Source organism: Lycium ferocissimum, chromosome 1 (assembly GCF_029784015.1).
Source record: "Lycium ferocissimum isolate CSIRO_LF1 chromosome 1, AGI_CSIRO_Lferr_CH_V1, whole genome shotgun sequence".
NCBI classification, from domain to species: Eukaryota; Viridiplantae; Streptophyta; class Magnoliopsida; order Solanales; family Solanaceae; genus Lycium; species Lycium ferocissimum.
The window spans coordinates 20,689,624-20,696,291 of NC_081342.1; positions in this window are offsets into that span (position 1 = coordinate 20,689,624).

The window sequence follows — 6,668 nt, forward strand, 5'->3', positions numbered from 1 at the left end:
GGGTGCCACTCACGGCTACTTGGGTCGTGACAAAGTTGGCATCAGAGCCCTAGGTTCATCGAGTTGGTTGTACAAGGGCATGTCTAGTAGAGTCTTGCAGATCGATATAGAGACGCCTGTACTTATCTTTGAGAGGCTACAGGTCACTAGGAAAATTTTAATTTTTTCTTTCTTTCGTGCTACTGATTCCGATTGGTATCTGGATGATTCAAATTGGTATCTGACTTTTCTTTATATTCTCTCATAGATGGTGAGGACTCGTGCGACAACAGCTGCTAACGAGGTAACCGCGTCGGCCGCAGTTGTCACAACTCATGGGGGAGATCAGGTTGCTGGGGCTACAGTTCATGGAGGAGGGGCCGAGGGCGTGGTCGTGGCGGGCGGGAGAGCAACGGCACCGGCCCAGGCGGGGGCTCTGTACCTGGTCGGAGAATCGCGCCGAGTCCCCCGAGCCTCGGTAGTTCCGGATGAGGCAACGAGTTTGAGCAAAGAGACGCCTCGGCCGGCCCCTATTATAGCTCCTCCAGTGTTGTCAGATATGATGGTTCGAGTGTTGAACCTGTTGAATGGTTTGACAGAGGCAGGTGTATTACCAGTTGTTCCAGGTGCTCAGGGTGCCAGAGTGGGTGATCCAGCTCCGGGCGGAGTCCGTGCTCCGGGGTTACAGCATGCTGTAGCTGTGGCTCCTCGTTTGGATGAGGCTCTAGGATTAGAGGTATTTTCTAGACCAGTGGGAGGTCCGGTGTTGACCAGGGATGAGCATGATTTATTTTGGAGGTTCACTAAGATGAAGCCTCCAGACTTCTTGGGTATTGAGGTTGAGGATGCTTATGAGTTCATCATCGACTTTTATGAGAGGCTCCACAAGATTGGGGCAGTAGTAAAGTATGGTATGGAGTTTGTGACCTTCCAGTTCTTGGATGATGCCAAGTTATGGTGGAGGGCTTTTGTAGAGTGCAGGCCAGTGGGGTCACCTCCATTGACATGGACTCAGTTTTATCAGGTGTTTTTAGACAAGTATGTTTCTCGTACTTTGAGGGACCACAGAGATGATGAGTTTAGTAATATTAAGCAGGAAATCAGCTAGTATGGGGAGTTTGGCTCGTTTGATTACGTCAGAGCGTCTTTTGGCCAGGGAGGTTCAGACTCTGGCTAACAGTTTCATGAGGCTTGATGTGTCTGGTTCAAGCAGAATATTGGTTTATATTGAGGCGAGATCATCATTTCTGGAGCAGATTAAGGCTAGACAGTTCGAGGATGCCAGTTTGAGTAAGATTCGCAATAAAGCCTTGCGTGGCGAGGCCAAGGAGGCCGTGATTGATAAGGAAGGTGTCTTGAGAATCAAGGGGCGCGTTTGCATTCCCCGTGTTGATGATTGGATTAAGACAATTTTAGCGGAGGCTCACAGTTCGAGATATTCCATTCATCCTGGTGCTACCAAGATGTACCGTGACTTGAGGCAGTACTACTGGTGGGCTAGGATAAAGCATGATATTGTTGAGTTCATTTCACATTGTTTAAATTTCCAGTAGGTGAGGTACGAGCACCAAAGACCCAGGGGTACACTTCAGAGGATGGCTATTGCAGAGTGGAACCGAGAGAGGATAGCGACGAATTTTATGGTTGGTCTTCCGAAGACCCTGGGTAAGTTTGATTTGATTTAGGTCATTGTTGATAGATTGACCAAGTCTGCCCGTTTAGTACCAGTTCAGATTACCCATACTGCTCAGAGTGCACCCAGATTTATATTCGGGAGATTATTAACCTACATGGGGTTCCTATTTCAATCATATCCGATAGAGGCACGACGTTTACATCCCATTTTTGGAAGACTTTGCACTTAGAATTGGGCACTAGATTGGACCTTAGTACACCTACCCACCCTTAGACCGATGGCCATTCTGAGCGGACTATTCAGGTCCTAGAAGACATGCTCCGAGCTTGTATGATTGACTTTGGTAGCCATTGGGATCAGTTCTTACCATTGGCAGAGTTTGCTTATAACAATAGTTATCACTCGAGTATTGACATGGCCCGGTTTGAGGATCTTTATGGGAGGAGATGTAGGTCTCCTATCGGGTGGTTTGATGCATTTGAGGTAAGGCCATGGGGTACAGATCTTTTGAGGGAGTCTGTCACGACCCAACCGGAGGGCCATGATGGGTACCCAGAGCAAACCTACCAAACACCTCTGAACATACATCTCATAATCACTTCTAGGTGTACCACAAATATAACTCATGAACATCATAATCTGTAAGGGCATGTATCACTAGATAATGGCACATCTATATAATCATCAACAACTCTGCCTATATGTGTAAGCCGACAAGGCTGTCAAAAATGATATACAACAATATGAACCGATAAGGTTATGGGACACCTAGCTATATACATCTGTCTACGAGCCTCTACATGGAGTGTGTAATACCATAAAGACGGTATAGGATCCCGCCATGCCCAAGTATGTACACAAAGAATAGTACTAACTAAACTGCAACTCCGAATCAATAGAGCACTTATATGCAATCGCTGATGATGCAGCCTAGGGGTCAGATCCGTCTCCCTGTCTACTTACGGGTATGAACGCAACGTCCACAAACAAAAAGGGCGTCAGTACAAATAATGCACTGAGCATGTAAGGCATGAATAGAACCATGATAAAAGCATGAAGATAACATAAGAAAAGGAGATCCATTTATACCTCTTAAGACGACTGTCGTGCATACTTAACCTTTCTCTAAAGGAAATATTTCATACATATACATATAATAATACCATACCCGGCCATATAGGCTCTGTATCGCTCGTACCTGGCCATAATAAGACTCGGTGTTGTCCGTACCCAACTTCAGTGGTGTGCACAATAGATATCATACCCGGCCATATAAGCTCGATGTCAGAAAATAGCTATATATATACATATATGGCATACATGAGAATCCAAATGAAGAATTACAATTCTATCGGAGTGACATAAGGTCGGTAAACCTCCGATTTCTATTATGGAATCACCATCATCATCATCATTATCAGCATCATTATGAAGAACTTTTATCAACACTATGACAAGAACCTTGAAAGTCATGAGCTTCTAGCATTTTTAGGAATTGAGATATTATGGATATCGTGTGAAGGTTTACAACAAAGAATCATGCTTTAAGAAAGAAAGGGTTAGCCTTAACATACCTTTACGTGTCCTTAGTTACTCAACGTTCTCCTTCCAAGCCCGTAAATCTACGTTCAAGAGGATTCATACTAAGGTTAAGTCTTAAAGACACTCTTAAGTTCAAACTAGAGTAATTTGTGAGCTGGCCGAAATTGGGCAGCATTTGCCCTATTGCACCTACTTCTACCAAATTCCAAAACAACTCCCAATCAACAATACCATAATTAAGAGACTTCATTCAAGTTATGCTCCATTCAATCCCAAAACTCCTTTTCATAATCAACCCATAACAATAATTTCAACACAACTCCATATACACTTGTATACAACACTTCCTCATCATCATTATTACCACTCATAACAAGATTATACTCATAACATGCTAAAAAATTATAACTCAAGATAATTCATACCTCAAAGTATTATCAAATTCCTAATTGAACTCTCTTTCCATTTTCCCTCTTCAACCAAATTGTATAACAATCAAACAACCTCAACAACATGCAATAGATGTGAAAACTTACCTTAATCATACAAGAACAAGCTTTGGATCAAATTACTCCACTAAGATAAAACCTCCAACTTCAAAACCAAAGAGATACTTGAACTTTACTAACCCTAGTGAGCTTTCTAGCACTTGAATCCCTTGATCCTCTTGGGTTTGGCCTTGATTAGCATATGAACTTGAGGAGAGGGTTTTGGAGAGTATTTGGACGAATGTCACTTTGACGGACCGCAGAAATTTTGATGCTCTGTCAAATGGACCACCCAAAATGTGGTCACTAGAACTGCTTTACGGTGGGAGAAATTTCATTTGACGGGCCGCAGAAAGTTTGCAGTCCGTCAAACTGAACCGTCAAATTTCTCTTCCCGAGTAGTCTGTCTTAAAACACCCATAACTTTCTACTCCAATGTCACATTGACGAACAGTTTGTTGCGTTTGAAACTAGACTCAATGAACTTCAATTTGGATAGATAATACACTCCAAAACTCCTCATATTCTAGGAGATATACCTCTCTCAAGTTAGACCAAAAATCTTGTACAAAATTCTGCCAAGTTTTCTCAAAGTTTCGACAAACTTAATTTCCATAATTCGCTTGTTCTCAAATTCTTCCATAACTTATTACATGAACTTAAACCCTCATAATCATAAAATAGGCACATATAATCTCATATATCCTAGAAGATAACTCCAGTGTCCATAATTAGGACAACTAACACTAACGAATCTCATCCTACAAAATTACGAGGTGTAGCATGCTTCCTCCCTTAGAAACATTCGTCCTCGAATGTTAAACTCATAGGAATTCTATAAAAATTTCAACAGAGTTTCCTCTGTAACTATAGTACTACCAACCTATCACAACAACCCAAAATATACAACGCCACACAGGGTTACGTTAAGTATAACAACAATGTCCTCACGCGACCAATAATCATAAAAATAAAGCATTACGCACCTGAAGACAATGGCGTCTCTGTCTGAACCTCCTCTAGGAGTGTAAACAAATGTGGATACCTGAACCTTGTATCTTCTTCAGCTTCCCAAGTCATTTCTTCCTTATTCCTATTCCTCCAAAGGACCTTCACTAAAGTTACATCTTTAGTCCTCAATCTCCGAACCTGCCTATCTAAAATAGCAATGGGAACTTCTTTATAAGATAATTGCTCGGTAACCTGAAAATCATCTACCAGTACCACTCCGAAAGGATCTCCAATGCACTTGCGAAGCATTGACACATGGAAAACCGGGTAGACTGACTCCAAGTCTGAAGGTAGATCTAACTCATAGGCCACTTGGCCTACTTTGCGTACTATCCTGTAAGGCCCAATGTATCGAGGGCTAAGCTTGCCCTTAAAGGCAAGTTCTACAAAGTGGTGGTTAGACCGACTTTATTGTACGGAGCGGAGTGTTGGCCAGTCAAGAAATGTCACATTCGGAAGATGAAAGTCGCGAGTAAAATGCGAATTGCGGTGGATGTGTGGACACACTAGGAGAGATAGAATTAGGAATGAAGATATCCGAGACAAGGTGGGAGTGGAATCGGTGGAGAACAAGATGCGGGAAGCGAGGCTGAGATGGTTTGGTCATGTGAAGAGGAGAGACAGAGATGCTGCAGTGCGGAGGTGTGAGAGGTTGGCTATGGATGGTTTCGAAAGCGAGGTAAAGGGAGGCCGAAGTATTGGGGAGAGGTGATTAGACGGGATATGGCACGGTTTCACCACCAAGGACATGACCTTAGATAGGAGGTTGTGGAGGACTCAGATTAGGATAGAAGGCTAGGTGGCTTACCCTTTCACCATAGTAGTTGCAGTTTCGCTCATTTGTTAATTACTTTTGGTTTATGCATCTGATTGCTGCTTATATTTGTTGGGCCGTTAGTACTTTGATTATTTTATTTATCTATAGTAGTTAATGCTCCTTTATTCCCGGACTGTTCTACCATGACTTTCTCGCTTTTGGTATTCGTGTTATCATATTGTTTTCGATATGCTTAGCCCTATCTGACCTTTTGTCTTGTTTTCCTCTTATCCTCCTCTCTTCTCCTCTCTTGAGCCGAGGGTCTTTCAGAAACAACCGCCCTACCTTTCAAGGTGGGGGTTAGGTCTGCGTACACTCTACCCTCCCCAGACCCCACATGGTGGGATTGTACTGGGCTTCTTGTTGTTGTTGTTGTGTATTGTTTGAGTAGATGATTCGAATACTCATGTAGCGCTATATTTCTAGACTTTGAACGTTCGGAAGCTTTGTGAAAGGGGAAAGATATCGCGGAGTGATTGCATTGTCCTAGTTTTTCTTTGAGGTAGGTTACGGTCCACTCGAGTTAGACTTTGATTAGTTGATTGAATGTGTTATGAAATTGATAAAAGAAGCATGATTAGGGCTTCGGACATAAAGTGTGGTCGGAAATTCCCTTATTTGATAATTGGTTGATTGATTATGTGATTAACTATTTTGATATGGTAAAGAAGGAGTTAAGGAATACTCTTTATGTTGACTTGAAGCAATCCCTTATTCATGGTATTGATGAATTAATTCTTGAGTCTTGATATGACTTGTGACATGGTGACTTGTGTTCCCTGATATTGATCTATTGATTGTTCACATTCCTTAATTAATTGTGGACCGGAAATACATTGTGATGAGAAAGATAATATAAATATGAAAAAGGCACATTTGACAAGGGGTGAGGATGTGGCCTAGGTATGGGCTCGTGATCCGAGTTCAGTTTCGGAGCGAGCGGTACATGGACATCATGGGTCCCCTGAAGGTCATGATTAATTGGGGAAAACAATACCATTTAGCATGTGTGTACGCGTTTGAGATACTTCTATTAGTTATTGCATTGCATCGGGTCATGACTAATTGGGGAAAACAATACCATATAGCATGTGTGTACACGGTTGAGATACTTCTATTATTTAATCCATTGCATCAGCTCATGACTAATTGGGGAAAATAATACTATTTAGCATGGTGTGTACACGGTTGAGAT